This window comes from Oncorhynchus mykiss, chromosome 25, assembly GCF_057628025.1.
Source record: "Oncorhynchus mykiss isolate SJ-2025 chromosome 25, ASM5762802v1, whole genome shotgun sequence".
Lineage (NCBI taxonomy): Eukaryota > Metazoa > Chordata > Actinopteri > Salmoniformes > Salmonidae > Oncorhynchus > Oncorhynchus mykiss.
In genome coordinates, this window is record NC_143046.1 from 7,630,487 (window position 1) to 7,651,456 (window position 20,970).

The 20,970-nt window shown below is 43.2% G+C and overlaps 1 protein-coding gene across 5 annotated transcripts in view; it reads left to right on the forward strand.

The window, feature by feature from the left end:
• Positions 1-1,196: 1,196 nt before the first annotated feature.
• LOC110504507 (E3 ubiquitin-protein ligase MID2) overlaps positions 1,197-20,970 on the forward strand; it is a 247,304-nt gene continuing 227,530 nt past the window's right edge. The window contains exon 1 of one of the 5 annotated variants that reach the window (XM_036970549.2): positions 1,197-1,758. The gene's annotated coding sequence lies outside the window, so the exon portion shown is untranslated. Of the gene's footprint in view, positions 1,759-1,787; positions 2,012-20,970 lie in introns of those variants that run through there. The other 4 variants (XM_036970547.2, XM_036970550.2, XM_036970548.2 and 1 more) reach the window with 4 other exon arrangements.

Below are 20,970 nucleotides of genomic sequence, written 5' to 3' on the forward strand. Positions count from 1 at the left end.
TAGACATTCACGCTTGCCGTACAGAGTTGAAATGTTTAGCTAATTTTTAAAAAATAACGTTGCTTGTGCACTTCAGAGCACAAGGGAATGCTGGGAAGGCGAGACGACGGCCGAGCCGATCTTAAAAACCTTTTCTGGGACAGCTACATCTTGTTATTCACTACCTCTTAATGTGATAGTGTAGGGGTAAGGCCTACTTGTGGCCATTACAGCTAAACTATGACGGGCCCCAAGGCTCTGCCTTCTGTGGTCTTGAATTAAATACGACCCATCCCTACTTTTCTAGAGATTTTAATGTTGTTTGAATGTGTATCATTGCTCCCCATATTGTTCTATAATTATTGATTTTAAATTGTGTATTAATTTTGAGTGCTTACCACCTTGTGGACGTTCCGGTTTTCAGGGGAAATGGAAAGAGAGACTGTGGATGTTCTTGTTTTCAGGGGAAATGGAAAGAGAGACTGTGGATGTTCTGGTTTTCAGGGGAAATGGAAAGAGAGACTGTGGATGTTCCAGGATGTTCAAACTATAGTTTGTTAACAAGAAATGTGTGGAGTGGTTGAAAAAAACGAGTTTTAATGACTCCAACCTAAGTGTATGTAAACTTCCGACTTCAACTGTATTTATATATACATACATTCTTTATAAAGGAAGAGAAGCTTAGACCTTAGAGAGATAGAGAGAGAGATTTGCTGGTGACCTGCTATGACATCAACATGCATTAATTTATGTCAGATGGCTACTGCATCTGCTATTCAGATATACAGTTGGAGGCTCATTCGTTAATTTTACATCAGAATATGTTGTATAAAGATAAGTATTATATTGTTACATTATAGGAGTAACTCTGGTCGGCGTGAAACAAGACTTCCTCACCTGAACGTCAGCTATTGGATGGAGCACACTGACTTCATATCATAGGCCTAAAGTAATAGCCACACCATACCAAACCTTCACAAACATTTCTAAACTTTATTAGGGTAATATAAAAAATAAGTCAAGCCATTGTTTATAGGGAAAATCCAAGCCGAAGAGCTAAACAAACAGGGAAAAAACACACAACCCTCCCCTGTGCCCAATAAAAATCGACACAACCAGCAAAAAAAAAAAAAAAACGTTTGACAACCCTCCCTGACTTTGGACCCCCCCCCCCCCCCCAGTAAATTTCGATCGGTCCCTAACTGCGTTAAACCTCCATTACCTTTATTGCATCATACAGTAGAGTTCCATTAGATTATAATAAGGGTTAGTAGCCTACCGTAGACCTATCATCATCATTAGAGGACGAGGGAATTCCATTGTCATTAACGATCCCATCAATTCCGTTAAGTTGACATTTACAGTGATGGGGCGGAGGGGAGGTTAGGGGTTGGTTACAATGGATCTCTCTACTGCCCAGTGTGGCTAGAGCAGACCGCCTGCCTGCGCTGCGCTGCGCTTGTGGAACCCGATTTGTTTATTTGGCTTTTCGCATTGTATTGGTAGGAGGAGCTGCTTTCCTGTGATTGTCTGCCTCTTCTCTCTCTTAGCAGGTTTCTCATTTTTCCAAAGTTAAATATTCAAGTCTGTCCTCGCCGGCGAGGTTTTGGCGTTGCTTGCGTCGAAAGCGAACGGAACAGAACAGAACAGAACGGAGCGACGCTGTTTGTGTCACATAACCGAGACTCTTCCACTTGTGTTCGATCCAAGTGTTTCTTAACTTAGATTTCGACTGCTTTCAAGATGACAGAAGAAAAGAATGTTGGGCACATAAAGCTGGTAGGTTCTCCAACCCCTCCCATTGCGCTGTCTCAGTGAGTGAGTGTCGGTCGGTGTCAGGTTTATTCTGCAGCGCTTGGTGGGGGATAGCGAGTCTGATAATTTAACTGGGAGAAGACAGTAGGCGACTTTTGCTATTATTGGGAAATCACTACATAACATTCTCCTATTTGTGTTAGTCTTTCGCTTTGTGTGAGAGAGGATCTGCATCAGTGAGAAGAGTTGACAGACAATCAGAATATATATGTCAGAGGTATGCTGGCTGTTATTGAAATAATCTACACCGGAATGCATTATAACTTTAAACAGACCGATCGAATATAACTTTATTTTATTCCATTGTAAATAGATGTTGTAAGGTTCCGCTGGATCCAGTGTTTGTTTTGCCAATCGAAGGATTGTGTTGATCAGTTGTTATGTTGTGCTGGCTATAGCCTATAGCTTATTAACGAAACAAACAACAACCCAATTGCACGTGTATGCTATGTGGGGTAATGATTTGTGCCATTGGCATAGCCGGAATGTCATTTGATTAACAGTGGCAATTACGGATTGTCATTCCAATTCCAATAGAATATAATGATTCAATGGTCAATAGCTAGCTGTTATCACCTCGCGCCTTTGGAATGTGTGGTTTGTCATGATGTGCCATGTAGTGGACAATAGCCTTGTTGTCTGACTGAAGCATATGCTACTGTTAGTACAAAGGCCGGCAGATGGCGATATTGAGTAGTTTTCATTCTACCCTCCAAAACGCATTGTATGCAGCTGTCAATACATTCGTATCCCTCGTGGACTGGTTCGTACCTAAAACATTCTCCATTCAGGCTGCATAGGCTTTGATTTCCTCAACTTTATTTAATGGTGAGGAGAAGAAAAAAAGCCAAAATATACCCTACTTTCCGTATGAAACAATGTTACACCACACTGATAGGGTGGCTAAATGCTCATCTCGGATTTTGTGTAAAACGCATTCAGCCAATCAGGTTGCAGCAGTCTGTTTTTTCACCGTAATGCTTCCAACACACCGACATGGTTTTTGCGCAAAATTGTACACAGCATCATCTGGATATATATGCAACAAGAGTTCAACGTTCACTCTCTGCTACCATTTCTGTCAAGCCATCTGCACATACAGCTTGACGCATACTTTGGATAAATCCAACCTATGGACCACACCGAACACACTGCAACTGCCTCTGCAACACAATGCTGCGTGTTGCAGTGCGTTCGGTGTGGTCCATAGGTTGGATTTATCCAACGTATGCGTCAAACTATGCGTTTCATTAGAAATGAATGAAGCTGTCGGTGTGTTCGAAACGTAACCAGTGTCACATTAGTGGACACCAAGACTGTTCTCAGGGCACGTCTGCCGGTTTTTACTAGCAGAAGATACTTTTCGTAGCAGGTTAAGAGAATGTACACAGCAAATTAGGAGAATTAACATGACAGGTTAGGAGAATTAGGTAAAGGTTTAGCTAAAATGCTAAAGATTGTCCCCGACATGACTCAAACATATCCTAGGTAAAACCAGGTCTGCCCTGAGAACAGTGCTGGTTTCCACTAATGTGATGCCAATAAAAGAAACATGCATAAAATAAACAGAATCCCTAGGGGCGTCAGGTAGCCTAGGGAGAATTAATTAGGTAGCCTTCCTGGTTAAATACATGTTTAAAAAAAATCTGAATAATCACCAGACCTGGACAATGTGGTGTTGTTGAAGTATTGGATCACTTTATGGGTATTTGAGTAGAACATCATGTTATCAGCCGTCATGATTTGACACGTTTCTGGAGGATTAGCATGATACTGGTGCATGCAGTGGAGGCTGGTGAGGGGAGGACGGCTCATAATAATGTCTGGAACGGCGTGAATGGAATGGCATCAAAGACATGGAAACCATGGAAACCATGTGTTTTTTTTTTTATGTATGGATACCATTCCACTCCAGTCGTTACCACGAGTCCGTCCTCCCCAATTAAGGTGCCACCAACCTCCTGTGGCTGCATGCCCTACAGTATAATCTGTACAAAAAAAATACAGCTAATGCTTCAGTAATTTTTTTTTTAAAACATAATGTTGAATTAAATACAAATAATGAATTGTCCTGTGGTCCCTTACGGTTATAACCACTACCCTCTTTTTGTTTTCCTTCTTCTTCCAAAAGGTCCTATTATCCTGGCCTTTTATCCTGGCCTATTATCCTGGCCTATTATCCTGGCCTATTATCCTGGCCTATTATCCTGGCCTATTATCCTGGCCTATTATCCTGGCCTATTATCCTGGCCTATTATCCTGGCCTTTTATCCTGGCCTTTTATCCTGGCCTATTATCCTGGCCTATTATCCTGGCCTTTTATCCTGGCCTTTTATCCTGGCCTATTATCCTGGCCTATTATCCTGGCCTTTTATCCTGGCCTATTATCCTGGCCTATTATCCTGGCCTATTATCCTGGCCTTTTATCCTGGCCTATTATCCTGGCCTTTTATCCTGGCCTATTATCCTGGCCTTTTATCCTGGCCTATTATCCTGGCCTTTCATCCTGGCCTATTATCCTGGCCTTTCATCCTGGCCTATTATCCTGGCCTATTATCCTGGCCTATTATCCTGGCCTTTTATCCTGGCCTATTATCCTGGCCTTTTATCCTGGCCTTTTATCCTGTCCTATTATCCTGGCCTATTATCCTGGCCTATCATCCTGGCCTATTATCCTGGCCTTTTATCCTGACTTATTATCCTGGCCTTTTATCCTGGCCTATTATCCTGGCCTTTTATATGGGCCTATTTTCCTGGCCAGTTGCATCTGAGCACTGTTTAGATCAATTGCTGTTTTATTACAACCGAGCAGGTCATACAGTATTTCTAGATTGAATGTATCATTATAGCTCTTCTCTCTGTATCGTCTGAGAGAGAACAACTAACCAAATCCAGTATCCCCATAACAGCCAATCAGTGTATGTCTAAAGGTGAGGCAGCTGTGGACTGTACTGTGGACTGTGCTGTAGAGTGTATTAGGTTAGAGTGCCCTGTCTCCAGCCCTGCTGTGGACTGTACTGTAGAGTGTATTAGGTTAGAGTGCCCTGTCTCCAGCCCTGCTGTGGACTGTACTGTAGAGTGTATTAGGTTAGAGTGCCCTGTCTCCAACCCTGCTGTGGACTGTACTGTAGAGTGTATTAGGTTAGAGTGCCCTGTCTCCAGCCCTGCTGTGGACTGTACTGTGGACTGTACTGTAGAGTGTATTAGGTTAGAGTGCCCTGTCTCCAGCCCTACTGTGGACTGTACTGTAGAGTGTATTCGGTTAGAGTTCCGTGGCTCCAGCCCTGCTGTGGACTGTACTGTGGACTGTACTGTTGAGTGGATTAGAGTGGCTTGCGAAAGTATTCACCCCCCTTGGCATTTTTTCCTATTTTGTTGCCTTACAACCTGGAATTAAAATGGATGTTTTGGGGGTTTGTATAATTTGATTTACACAACATGCCTACCACTTTGAAGACGCATAATATTTTTGGGAGGTGAAACAAACAAGAAATAAAACAAAAAAATTGAAAACTTGAGCGTGCAAAACTATTCACCCTCCACCCCCCCAAAGTCAATACTTTGTAGAGACACCTTTTGCAGCAATTACAGCTGCAAGTCTCATGGGGTGTCTCTGTAAGATTGACAAATCTAGCTACTGGGATCTTTGCCCATTCTTCAAGGCAAAACTGCTCCAGCTCCTTCAAGTTGGATGGGTTCCGCTTGTGTACAGCAATCTCTTAAGTCATACCACAGATTCTCAATTGGATTGATGTCTGGGCTTTGACTAGGCCATTCCAAAACATTTAAATGTTACCCCTTAAACCACTCGAGTGTTGCTTTAGCACTATGCTTAGGGTCATTGTCCTGCTGGAAGGTGAACCTCCATCACAGTCTCAAATCTCTGGAAGACTGAAACAGGTTTCCCTCAAGAATTTCCCTGTATTTTCAAGAATTTCCCATCATTCCTTCAATTCTGACCAGTTTCTCAGTCCCTGCCAATGAAAAACATCCCCACAGCATGATGCTGCCAACACCATGCTTCACTGTGGGGATGATGTTCTCAGGGTGATGGGAGGTGCTGGGTTTGCGCCAGGCATAACGTTTTCTTTGATGGCCAAAAACCTACATTTTAGTCTCATCTGACCAGAGTACCTTCTTCCATATGTTTGGGGATTCTCCCACGTGCCTTTTGGCGAACACCAAACGTGTTTGCTTATTTTGTTCTTGAAGCAATGTCTTTTCTTCTAGCCACTCTTCTGCAAAGCCCAGCTCTGTGGAGTGTACGGCTCAAAGTGGTCCTATGGACAGATACTCCAAACTCCGCTGTGGAGCTTTGTAGCTCCTTAGGGCTATCTTTGGTCTCTTTGTTGCCTCTCTGATTAATGCCCTCCTTGCCTGGTCCGTGAGCTTTGGTGGCCGGCTCTCTCTTGGCAGGTTTGTTGTGGTGTCATATTCTTTCTATTTTTTAATAATGGATTTAATGGTGCTCCGTGGGATGTTCAAAGTTTCGGATAATTTTTTATAACCCAACCCTGATCTGTATTTCTCCACAACTTTGTCCCTGGCCTGTTTGGAGAGCTCCTTGCTCTTCATGATGCCACTTGCTTGGTGGTTCCCTTTGCTTAGTGGTGTTGCAGACTCTGGAGCCTTTCAGAACAGGTGTATATGTACTGAGATCATGTGACACTTAGATTGCACACAGGTGGACTTTATTTAACTAATTATGTGACTTCTGAAGGTAATTGGTTGCATCAGATCTTATTTAGGGGATTCACAGCAAAGTGGGTGAATACATATGCACCTTTCTGTTATTTTTTTCATTTCACTTCACCAATTTGGACTATTTTATGCAGGTGGTTTCCTCTGGGGTGAATACATATGCACCTTTCTGTTATTTTTTTCATTTCACTTCACCAATTTGGACTATTTTATGCAGGTGGTTTCCTCTGGGGTGAATACATATGCACCTTTCTGTTATTTTTTTCATTTCACTTCACCAATTTGGACTATTTTATGTAGGTGGTTTCCTCTGGGGTGAATACATATGCACCTTTCTGTTATTTATTTCATTTCACTTCACCAATTTGGACTATTTTATGTAGGTGGTTTCCTCTGGGGTGAATACATATGCACCTTTCTGTTATTTATTTCATTTCACTTCACCAATTTGGACTATTTTATGTAGGTGGTTTCCTCTGGGGTGAATACATGTGCACCTTTCTGTTATTTATATGCACACATCACTTTTCTTTTTTGTCTTTTATATCATTTTTTGAAACAAGTTATTTTTTAATATCACCAATTTGGACTATTTTGTGTAAAATCCATTTAAATTACAGGTTGTAATGCAACAAAATAGGAAAATAACGGCAAGGGGGATGAATACTATTGCACGGCACTGTCGGTTAGGTTGCCGTGGTCCCAGCCCTGCTACAGCTGTGCAGGTTATTACTATACCCCCCCCCCTTATCGCTCTCCTAGCGTTACATGACAACCCTCTTTAGCTCAGTTTCACATCAGACAAATCAGACTTGTCGTTCGTATTTCAAACCCTAACAAACAAGCTCAAACAAAGAGGTACTGATGACTGGCTTGTTATAAAACGTTCCAGTTTGAATTCAACGCACAGTAGGCTGCGTCCCAAGTGGTACCATATAACCTATACTGTATAGAGCCCTGTGGGCCCTGGTCAAAAGTAGTGCACTATGTAGGGAACAGGGTGCCGTTTTGGGGGCACAACCTGGCTCTCTCTGTACTCAGTAGGGGCGTTAGAGAAGGAGATGGACTGCTACTGTGCTCAGGCAGAAAACGGTGTGTGGTCTGTCCCTGTTTGGCTTCAATGTCGCCCTGTTATTGTTGTTGGGGGGGGGGCGGCTGTTGAATAAACACTTCAGGGGACAGTCAGGGGACTTGGGTGGATCAACTGACACGTTAAAATGCTTCTATTGTTGTATAACCTCTGTGTTGACCCTTGAGATACATACTGTTCTGTATGCAGTGCATACAGTATACAGAAGTGCCTCTGATATAACAGCTGAAATGTATACGTCTGAAATGGCACCCTATTCCCTACATAGTGCACTACTTTTGACCAGAGTCCTATGGGCAATGGCACCCTATTCCCTACATAGTGCACTACTTTTGACCAGAGTCCTATGGGCAATGGCACCCTATTCCCTACATAGTGCACTACTTTTGACCAGAGTCCTATGGGCAATGGCACCCTATTCCCTACATAGTGCACTACTTTTGACCAGGGCCCATAAATAGTAGGAGAATCAGAATAATACTTTATTGGGTGCCATTTAGGACAACCCCAGGACAGAAGTGCCTCTGATATGACGGCTGAAACAAAGTTACAGTTCTGTAGATGTGGGTAGTGTTTTTATAACCTGATGAGAGAATTGGTTGGAGCCAAATGGATAAGGGATGATTTATCTATCCTGTTTAGCCTGGCTAACATCGCACCAGGGGGGCTGATGGGGTCCACACACACACACACACACACACACACACACAACGCGCACACACACACATAATGACAAGACTAATGTCTCACTACTAGGGCTGTGGAGGTCATGAAATGTTGTCAGCCGGTGATTGTCAAGCAAATAGCTGCCGTTCTCACAGTAATTGACCCCGTTAATTAAAATAAACACATTTAACATCTCCTGACTTCCGCACAAAGCCACTGATGCTGACCTTTGGGAACATCTACATATTAAATCTATTTAATATAGCCTACACCATCACAGTAAATCCATTATTTATTTTAGACCGGTCTAAAGAAGCATTATAATGAGAAAAAATATAGTCTATTTTCAGAAGAACAGAATGGCATACTCTTTGAGTTGTCCTTATGTTAGGTCCTGATGTGGCTATGCCATACAGTATGGCTGTGGGCTACACTACTTCATTTAGAAGGCAAGATTTACTTAGAATTATGTGGTATTATTTTTTATAGTATGAAGAATAGAAATGAACATAACTGAACAAAATACAAAAGGATATATTCTACAAACGATAGCACACATGTTGAACACACGGTGTTGAGAGGTTGACAAAGAAACATAGTTATTTATGCCGTTTTAGTTGTGATACAAACGTTGGGCTGGAGGAGTACCAGAGGAAGTGTTGGGCTCCCAAACGTTGAGCTGGAGGAGTACCAGAGGAAGTGTTGGGCTCCCAAACGTTGGGCTGGAGGAGTACCAGAGGCAGAGGAAGTGTTGGTTGGCCTCGTGACCGTCAGTGTGACGGTAATACGGTCACCGTAACATCCCTACTCACTACACACTCTGACATGGCTAACCTCTCCCTGTGACATGGCTAACCTCTCACTACACACTGTGACATGGCTAACCTCTCACTGTGACATGGCTAACCTCTCACTACACACTGTGACATGGCTAAACTCTCACTATGACATGGCTAGCCTCTCACTGTGACATGGCTAACCTCTCACTGTGACATGGCTAACCTCTCACTACTCACTGTGACATGGCTAACCTCTCACTGTGACATGGCTAACCTCTCACTGTGACATGGCTAACCTCTCACTGTGACATGGCTAACCTCTCACTACTCACTGTGACATGGCTAACCTCTCACTGTGACATGGCTAACCTCTCACTGTGACATGGCTAACCTCTCACTATGACATGGCTAGCCTCTCACTGTGACATGGCTAACCTCTCACTGTGACATGGCTCACATCCCACCTATAGAGACTGTAGAGGTGTTAGTCACAGCAGAATGGGACTCTGGCCCCATCCCACCTATAGAGACTGTAGATGTGTTAGTCACAGCAGAATGGAACTCTGGCCCCATCCCACCTATAGAGACTGTAGAGGTGTTAGTCACAGCAGAATGGGACTCTGGCCCCATCCCACCTATAGAGACTGTAGAGGTGTTAGTCACAGTAGAATGGGACTCTGGCCCCATCCCACCTATAGAGACTGTAGAGGTGTTAGTCACAGCAGAATGGGACTCTGGCCCCATCCCACCTATAGAGACTGTAGAGGTGTTAGTCACAGCAGAGTGGGACTCTGGCCCCATCCCACCTATAGAGACTGTAGAGGTGTTAGTCACAGCAGAATGGGACTCTGGCCCCATCCCACCTATAGAGACTGTAGAGGTGTTAGTCACAGCAGAATGGGACTCTGGCCCAATCTCACCTATAGAGACTGTAGAGGTGTTAGTCACAGCAGAATGGGACTCTGGCCCCATCTCACCTATAGAGACTGTAGAGGTGTTCGTTACAGCAGAATGGGACTCTGGCCCCATCCCACCTATAGAGACTGCAGAGGTGTTAGTCACAGCAGAATGGGACTCTGGCCCCATCTCACCTATAGAGACTGTAGAGGTGTTAGTCACAGCAGAATGGGACTCTGGCCCCATCCCACCTGTAGAGACTGTAGAGGTGTTAGTCACAGCAGAATGGGACTCTGGCCCCATCCCACCTATAGAGACTGTAGAGGTGTTAGTCACAGCAGAATGGGACTCTGGCCCCATCCCACCTATAGAGACTGTAGAGGTATTAGTCACAGCAGAATGGGACTCTTGCCCCATCCCACCTATAGAGACTGTAGAGGTGTTAGTCACAGCAGAATGGGACTCTGGCCCCATCTCACCTATAGAGACTGTAGAGGTGTTAGTCACAGCAGAATGGGACTCTGGCCCCATCCCACCTATAGAGACTGTAGAGGTGTTAGTCACAGTAGAATGGGACTCTGGCCCCATCCCACCTATAGAGACTGTAGAGGTGTTAGTCACAGCAGAATGGGACTCTGGCCCCATCCCACCTATAGAGACTGTAGAGGTGTTAGTCACAGTAGAATGGGTCTCTGGCCCCATCCCACCTACAGAGACTGTAGAGGTGTTAGTCACAGCAGAATGGGACTCTGGCCCCATCCCACCTATAGAGACTGTAGAGGTGTTAGTCACAGTAGAATGGGTCTCTGGCCCCATCCCACCTATAGAGACTGTAGAGGTGTTAGTCACAGCAGAATGGGACTCTGGCCCCATCCCACGTATAGAGACTGTAGAGGTGTTAGTCACAGTAGAATGGGACTCTGGCCCCATCCCACCTATAGAGACTGTAGAGGTGTTAGTCACAGCAGAATGGGACTCTGGCCCAATCTCACCTATAGAGACTGTAGAGGTGTTAGTCACAGCAGAATGGGACTCTGGCCCAATCTCACCTATAGAGACTGTAGAGGTGTTAGTCACAGCAGAATGGGACTCTGGCCCCATCTCACCTATAGAGACTGTAGAGGTGTTCGTTACAGCAGAATGGGACTCTGGCCCCATCCCACCTATAGAGACTGTAGAGGTGTTAGTCACAGCAGAATGGGACTCTGGCCCCATCTCACCTATAGAGACTGTAGAGGTGTTAGTCACAGCAGAATGGGACTCTGGCCCCATCCCACCTGTAGAGACTGTAGAGGTGTTAGTCACAGCAGAATGGGACTCTGGCCCCATCCCACCTATAGAGACTGTAGAGGTGTTAGTCACAGCAGAATGGGACTCTGGCCCCATCTCACCTATAGAGACTGTAGAGGTGTTAGTCACAGCAGAATGGGACTCTGGCCCCATCCCACCTATAGAGACTGTAGAGGTGTTAGTCACAGTAGAATGGGACTCTGGCCCCATCCCACCTATAGAGACTGTAGAGGTGTTAGTCACAGCAGAATGGGACTCTGGCCCCATCCCACCTATAGAGACTGTAGAGGTGTTAGTCACAGTAGAATGGGTCTCTGGCCCCATCCCACCTACAGAGACTGTAGAGGTGTTAGTCACAGCAGAATGGGACTCTGGCCCCATCCCACCTATAGAGACTGTAGAGGTGTTAGTCACAGTAGAATGGGTCTCTGGCCCCATCCCAGCTATAGAGACTGTAGAGGTGTTAGTCACAGCAGAATGGGACTCTGGCCCCATCCCACGTATAGAGACTGTAGAGGTGTTAGTCACAGTAGAATGGGACTCTGGCCCCATCCCACCTACAGAGACTGTAGAGGTGTTAGTCACAGCAGAATGGGACTCTGGCCCCATCCCACCTGTAGAGACTGTAGAGGTGTTAGTCACAGTAGAATGGGACTCTGGCCCCATCCCACCTATAGAGACTGTAGAGGTATTAGTCACAGCAGAATGGGACTCTGGCCCCATCCCACCTGTAGAGACTGTAGAGGTGTTAGTCACAGCAGAATGGGACTCTGGCCCCATTCCACCTATAGAGACTATAGAGGTGTTAGTCACAGCAGAATGGGACTCTGGCCCCATCTCACCCATCACTACTTCTACTGTTGAGTTCTAAACTCCAATGATTCTAGTATTTATAGTAATTCTTCAGTTTAGCAGCTGAGATAAATGATTTAGGCAGATGGTGTTGCATTGTGTTGAATGAAAACAGCAGGTTCAGAACTGGGTGGTAGCTAGGCTCTATAATGCTGTTAAATGAGTACAACTCCTCTGTATTGGACAAATGTTAAGTCTGCGGATGAGCAATTCCATTTAAATGCACCGTTGGTCTCAATACCTGTGCTATTATTCATTGTTATATTGTAGAGAGAACAAGTGTTTAATTTAAGCCGGATCCCACTGGATCTGGTACTTCTCCATTTTGGACTGGAACCTATTTTGGCCGGATCGGGTACCTCTCGTGGCATGAACAGTTATTATGTAAAAATTATAATAAAAGAGCTCAAAATTCTCCTGCCCCCCCCCCCCCCCCCCAAAAAAAAAACTAATGTGGAAAAAGTAGATTTTCAGCCCGGGCCTGATATTCTAAGGGATGATTTGGGTTGGGCCTGGCTTATGGTTTTGCAGTCTAATGTTTGAGAACAATTCGTTGGCCGTGGCTGTGTGTGAGAGTCATAACTAGATTGAGATTCACTTTCTATAATTTATCTCCCTCTCTCTGCTCTTATAGATGTGAGCCTGCAACTATCATCTCTCTGCTCTTATAGACGTGAGCCTGCAACTATCATCTCTCTGCTCTTATAGACGTGAGCCTGCCTCATCTCTCCAGTGTTGCACTTCATCATTTATTTCCTTATAGAATCATAGCCAGGGGAAGGAATGGTCCTTCATCATTTACTTCCTTATAGAATCATAGCCAGGGGAAGGAATGGTCCTTATTCATTTACTTCCTTATAGAATCATAGCCAGAGGAAGGAATGGTCCTTCATCATTTATTACCTATAGAATCACAGCCAGGGGAAGGAAGGGTCCTTCATAATTTACTTCCTTATAGAATCATAGCCAGGGGAAGGAAGGGTCCTTCATAATTTATTTCCTTATAGAATCATAGCCAGAGGAAGGATCCTTCATCATTTATTTCCTTATAGAATCATAGCCAGGGGAAGGAAGGATCCTTCATCATTTATTTCCTTATAGAATCATAGCCAGAGGAAGGAAGGATCCTTCATCATTTATTTCCTTATAGAAGGACTATAATTTAGCCACAGAGGATCAATAGCTTCTTCTTTTTTTTGTTTTGTATTGCTTAGCTGTGGATTGTAGCCCAATAACAAGGCATAGCCTAACAGTGGTGGTCGGTGCTGTTTAAGATGAGAGAGACTGTTGTTGTTTTTTTCATGAGCATGGCTATATTTCTATTACAGCTCATTGGATGACTGTCCAAACTTTTGACTAGTTTTGTGTGTGTATCTAATATATATATATTTATCATGTCATTGCTTACATGTATGCATAAATAAGACCTTATAGATGCCAAGTATTGGTCATGATATGGTTTCAGTTCAATGTAACAGTGACAGGTTTAGGTTACTGTCATTCATATTCACCCAGTTCAATGTAACAGTGATAGGTTTAGGTTACTGTCATTCATATTCACCCAGTTCAATGTAACAGTGACAGGTTTAGGTTACTGTCATTCATATTCACCCAGTTCAATGTAACAGTGACAGGTTTAGGTTACTGTCATTCACCCAGTTCAATGTAACAGTGACAGGTTTAGGTTACTGTCATTCATATTCACCCAGTTCAATGTAACAGTGACAGGTTTAGGTTACTGTCATTCACCCAGTTCAATGTAACAGTGACAGGTTTAGGTTACTGTCATTGATATTCACCTAGTTCAATGTAACAGTGACAGGTTTAGGTTACTGTCATTCACCCAGTTCAATGTAACAGTGACAGGTTTAGGTTACTGTCATTCATATTCACCCAGTTCAATGTAACAGTGACAGGTTTAGGTTACTGTCATTCACCCAGTTCAATGTAACAGTGATAGGTTTAGGTTACTGTCATTCATATTCACCCAGTTCAATGTAACAGTGACAGGTTTAGGTTACTGTCATTCACCCAGTTCAATGTAACAGTGACAGGTTTAGGTTACTGTCATTCATATTCACCCTGTTCAATGTAACAGTGACAGGTTTAGGTTACTGTCATTCATCCAGTTCAATGTAACAGTGACAGGTTTAGGTTACTGTCATTCATATTCACCCTGTTCAATGTAACAGTGACAGGTTTAGGTTACTGTCATTCATATTCACCCAGTTCAATGTAACAGTGACAGGTTTAGGTTACTGTCATTCATATTCACCCAGTTCAATGTAACAGTGATAGATTTAGGTTACTGTCATTCATATCCACCCAGTTCAATGTAACAGTGACAGGTTTAGGATACTGTCATTCATATCCACCCAGTCAATGTAACAGTGACAGGTTTAGGTTACTGTCATTCACCCAGTTCAATGTAACAGTGACAGGTTTAGGTTACTGTCATTCATATTCACCCAGTCAATGTAACAGTGACAGGTTTAGGTTACTGTCATTCATATTCACCCAGTTCAATGTAACAGTGACAGGTTTAGGTTACTGTCATTCATATTCACCCAGTTCAATGTAACAGTGATTGGTTTAGGTTACTGTCATTCATATCCACCCAGTCAATGTAACAGTGACAGGTTTAGGTTACTGTCATTCATATTCACCCAGTTCAATGTAACAGTGACAGGTTTAGGTTACTGTCATTCATATTCACCCAGTTCAATGTAACAGTGATTGGTTTAGGTTACTGTCATTCATATTCACCCAGTTCAATGTAACAGTGATAGGTTTAGGTTACTGTCATTCATATTCACCCAGTTCAATGTAACAGTGACAGGTTTAGGTTACTGTCATTCATATTCCATTCACCCAGTTCAATGTAACAGTGACAGGTTTAGGTTACTGTCATTCATATTCACCCAGTTCAATGTAACAGTGATAGGTTTAGGTTACTGTCATTCATATTCACCCAGTTCAATGTAACAGTGACAGGTTTAGGTTACTGTCATTCATATTCACCCAGTTCAATGTAACAGTGATAGGTTTAGGTTACTGTCATTCATATTCACCCAGTTCAATGTAACAGTGACAGGTTTAGGTTACTGTCATTCATATTCACCCAGTTCAATGTAACAGTGACAGGTTTAGGTTACTGTCATTCATATTCACCCAGTTCAATGTAACAGTGATAGGTTTAGGTTACTGTCATTCATATTCACCCAGTTCAATGTAACAGTGACAGGTTTAGGATACTGTCATTCATATTCACCCAGTTCAATGTAACAGTGACAGGTTTAGGTTACTGTCATTCATCCAGTTCAATGTAACAGTGACAGGTTTAGGTTACTGTCATTCATATTCACCTAGTTCAATGTAACAGTGACAGGTTTAGGTTACTGTCATTCACCCAGTTCAATGTAACAGTGACAGGTTTAGGTTACTGTCATTCATATCCACCCAGTTCAATGTAACAGTGATAGGTTTAGGTTACTGTCATTCATATCCACCCAGTTCAATGTAACAGTGACAGGTTTAGGATACTGTCATTCATATCCACCCAGTCAATGTAACAGTGACAGGTTTAGGTTACTGTCATTCACCCAGTTCAATGTAACAGTGACAGGTTTAGGTTACTGTCATTCATATTCACCCAGTTCAATGTAACAGTGACAGGTTTAGGTTACTGTCATTCATATTCACCCAGTTCAATGTAACAGTGACAGGTTTAGGTTACTCTCATTCATATTCACCCAGTTCAATGTAACAGTGACAGGTTTAGGTTACTGTCATTCATATTCACCCAGTTCAATGTAACAGTGATTGGTTTAGGTTACTGTCATTCATATTCACCCAGTTCAATGTAACAGTGATAGGTTTAGGTTACTGTCATTCATATTCACCCAGTTCAATGTAACAGTGACAGGTTTAGGTTACTGTCATTCATATTCACCCAGTTCAATGTAACAGTGATGGGTTTAGGTTACTGTCATTCATATTCCATTCACCCAGTTCAATGTAACAGTGACAGGTTTAGGTTACTGTCATTCATATTCACCCAGTTCAATGTAACAGTGATAGGTTTAGGTTACTGTCATTCATATTCACCCAGTTCAATGTAACAGTGACAGGTTTAGGTTACTGTCATTCATATTCACCCAGTTCAATGTAACAGTGATAGGTTTAGGTTACTGTCATTCATATTCACCCAGTTCAATGTAACAGTGACAGGTTTAGGTTACTGTCATTCATATTCACCCAGTTCAATGTAACAGTGATAGGTTTAGGTTACTGTCATTCATATTCACCCAGTTCAATGTAACAGTGATAGGTTTAGGTTACTGTCATTCATATTCACCCAGTTCAATGTAACAGTGACAGGTTTAGGTTACTGTCATTCATATTCACCCAGTTCAATGTAACAGTGATAGGTTTAGGTTACTGTCATTCATATTCACCCAGTTCAATGTAACAGTGACAGGTTTAGGTTACTGTCATTCATATTCACCCAGTTCAATGTAACAGTGACAGGTTTAGGTTACTGTCATTCATATTCACCCAGTTCAATGTAACAGTGACAGGTTTAGGTTACTGTCATTCATCCAGTTCAATGTAACAGTGACAGGTTTAGGTTACTGTCATTCATATTCACCCAGTTCAATGTAACAGTGACAGATTTAGGTTACTGTCATTCATCCAGTTCAATGTAACAGTGATAGGTTTAGGTTACTGTCATTCATATTCACCCAGTTCAATGTAACAGTGACAGGTTTAGGTTACTGTCATTCATATTCACCCAGTTCAATGTAACAGTGACAGGTTTAGGTTACTGTCATTCATATTCACCCAGTTCAATGTAACAGTGACAGGTTTAGGTTACTGTCATTCATATTCACCCAGTTCAATGTAACAGTGACAGGTTTAGGTTACTGTCATTCATATTCACCCAGTTCAATGTAACAGTGACAGGTTTAGGTTACTGTCATTCATCCAGTTCAATGTAACAGTGATAGGTTTAGGTTACTGTCATTCATATTCACCCAGTTCAATGTAACAGTGACAGGTTTAGGTTACTGTCATTCATATTCACCCAGTTCAATGTAACAGTGATAGGTTTAGGTTACTGTCATTCATATTCACCCAGTTCAATGTAACAGTGACAGGTTTAGGATACTGTCATTCATATTCACCCAGTTCAATGTAACAGTGACAGGTTTAGGTTACTGTCATTCATCCAGTTCAATGTAACAGTGATAGGTTTAGGTTACTACACGATACTAACATTTTCCCTAAACCCATCATGAGGTTGCTACAACTTAACCTTTTGAATGAAAGTTCATCAACTCATCTAAAATGACATAGAAATGCTTTTATAAAAGGCAGAGTTTTTCCCAGACCCTAAATCTACTCAAATGATTATATAGGTTAGGGTCTTCCTTCTGTAAGTGTCTCTACTCTACTGCTCTATGACTCTACTCCAATGTGATGACATGCAATGCTATGAAGGTGATTAGGGTTAGGGTTAGGGTTAGGGTTAGGGTCTTCCTTCTGTAAGTGTCTCTACTCTACTGCTCTATGACTCTACTCCAATGTGATGACATGCATGCAATGAAGGTGATTAGGGTTAGGGTTAGGGTTAGGGTTAGGGTCTTCCTTCTGTAAGTGTCTCTACTCTACTGCTCTATGACTCTACTCCAATGTGATGACATGCAATGCTATGAAGGTGATTAGGGTTAGGGTTAGGGTTAGGGTTAGGGTCTTCCTTCTGTAAGTGTCTCTACTCTACTGCTCTATGACTCTACTCCAATGTGATGACATGCAATGCTATGAAGGTGATTAGGGTTAGGGTTAGGGTTAGGGTTAGGGTCTTCCTTCTGTAAGTGTCTCTACTCTACTGCTCTATGACTCTACTCCAATGTGATGACATGCATGCAATGAAGGTGATTATTTATTTATTACCTCTCGATGTTTTACAAATGAAGCCCCCCCCCCCCCCCCAGATTATGGAGTATTCAACCTGATAAATGAAGAGAGTTTGTTGATTGTCCTGTGTCCAGTTTCCATTTAGTGGACCTCTTTTGCCTGGAGCACACCCAGAGGCAGACGTTCCATGTGCTCTATTTTAAATGAAGAGACTAATGTGTTGTTGGCAGTCTCGCCTCTACAGTTCCTCTACACTACTCCCTCCCTCCCTCCCTTCCTCCCTTCCCCCTCCCTCCCTCCCTCCCTCCCTCCCTCCCTCCCTCCCTCCCTCCCTCCCTCCCTCCCTCCCTCCCTCGTGTTGTCTCTTGCCATGCTGTGACAACGGATCACCGCCCACAACATGTTATTGAGTCACGGTCGTGCTGACAAGACAAGGCCTTTAGTTGAATGGTCACAGAGGCAACAGTGGGTGTGGTTGCGATCGGTTCTCTACATGCTGGTAAGCTTTACATGTAGGTTTGTAGTGGCCTACCATAACAAACCGTGTTTGAAGACTCTCTCTCTCTCTCTCTCTGTCTCTCTCTCTCTCTCTCTCTCTCTGTCTCTCTCTCTCTCTGTCTCTCTCTCTCTCTCTCTCTCTCTCTCTCTCTCTCTGTCTCTCTCTCTCTGCGAGTTTGGCCATGTGTATTGTAAATTAACTTTTGTAAATTAAACTTTGCAAACGGTATGCATTCGTGTAACACTCGTAGAGGAGCACAGATCATGAATGGGTTGTGATGTAACAGAAAGTCTGTGGCTCTGCCAAGTGGAGTGACATAATGTGCCCTCAGGATGCTTTCACACTCATCTCTCACTCCGGGCCATCCCTCCCTCGTTCTGCTCACTCCTTTATATAGTGCACTATATATGGAATAGTGTGCAATTTGTGATGCATATTCATTTCCGAGCTGCTCTCGCCCACCATAGGCCATGCCTTGTATAGGGTCAAGCAGTAGAATGGCAAACCCTGTTCACACATGTCACGAAGCGTTTCATCTCACTGGCAAATAAGCTTTAATGTGATTTTTATGGCTTCTGTTGATTTCCATTTAAAGATGTTGTGTGAGGAAGACGAGCCATCTGCCAGCGTAATGATACAGTATACAGTGGGTTTACTGATTGACAGTGGCAGTTAGATACCAGGGTCGAGGCTAGAATCTAGGCCAGTTGTCATGCTCAGGCTTATAGACATAGGCTGTAGCCCCCACATCTGTCTGGATGGACTGTCAGCCCATCCAGCTGGTCTGTTCACAGAGGAGTCACACCAGTGTTCTGGAACCCTCCAGTGTTCTGGAACCCTCCAGTGTTCTGGAACCCTCCAGTGTTCTGGAACAGATTCAGAGGTGAGCCGTCATTCAGGACAGGTGGGGCAGAGCCTGTTTTGCAAGTTATTTTGGCATTAATTTTTGGCATTAATTTTGTAATTTTCATCTGTTTGCAAACAATGTGAGAAAAAAAAACAATCCTTGAGTTAATAAAGCGGCATACAAGCATTCTATCTTTCTTGACAAAGGCAGCTCCAACATGCAGGGTTTTCAGCCTAGCTCAGTGCTTCCTCAATACAGAGTGTAGGTATTAGTAATCTTCTCTAGTTGCGCCGTGATTGGCTCGGTGATCTGTCACTCATGTGAACACTACGTCAACGCAGCATCTACAGGGAGAGCTTGGCAGTTGAAGCCCCCATTGGGTGCTGATATAGATTTACATTAAAAGTGCCCGTCCAAGAAGGCTCAAGGGCATTGGCCAAAGACACAATGATGTCAAATCACATTATATCTACCGTAACTTTGATTGGACTGATCATGTCAACATCATACTTTCAAAATATTGGCTATCAAGCTAGACAAGCAGTCATCATCATTTATCATGTTGACAATCTACTGGCAAATCCTTTTCAGGAGGGGAGAGAGCGAGAGAGAGGTCTTTAGGGAAGGGAATCTGATGATACTATCTAGAACATGAAAGGTTTATTTGGGAGAACCCTTTAAAGAACTCTTTTGGGTTCCATGTAGAACCCGCTGGGGAAATGGTTTTACATGGAACTCAAAAGGGTTCTACCTGGAGCTAAAAAGGATTCTACCTGGAACTCAAAATGGTTCTACCTGGAACCAAAAGGATTCTACCTGGAACTAAAAATGATTCTACCTGGAACTAAAAAGGGTTTTACATGGAACCAGAAAGGGTTTTATATGGAACTCAAAAGGGTTTTATATGGAACTCAAAAGGGTTCTACCTGGAACTAAAAAGCATTCTACCTGGAACTAAAAGGGTCCTTCAAAAGGTTCTTCCGAATGCTGGACCACTCTGAGTCATGGTACCCTGAGCCACAGAACAGGATGGACAAAACGTTTAGGGTTCAGGTTATGACCGGTCACACCCAACTGGTCGGACACAGATGGAGCACCAGGTTGTTCTGAAAGTTGAGGAGTTTCCAGCAGCAGAAGCTGAGGCAGGCTGAAATTGTTCCCTCCCGCCATGTGGCAGTTAACAGCCAGCTGCTGTGTGTTCTTCCAGCAGGGTCCACCCTATAACATGTGTTTCCCATGATCTCACCTGGCAACACCGCCTCAGCTTGCCCCAGAGCCCTTTCCCCTGGGTACAGTATACCGCCTGGCTGGAGGAACTCACCACCCACCTCCTGTCTGTGTGTGTGTGTGTGTGTGTGTGTGTGTGTGTGTGTGTGTGTGTGTGTGTGTGTGAGACAAACATATAAAAGGTAACTACATGGAATGCACAACAGAGGCTTGTTGTGTACACTGGCCTGCGCTGCATACACTCACTCTTGTAAAACATAGATTACACACACACACACACACACACTAACAGTAAGGGCAATACTCAAACAGAAGGCTCTTGATACATTAATGAAGGATTTCACACAGTTATGTTAATCAAATAAACAGAACACAGATGTGTATGAAACTCTCAGCTGCCAACCGT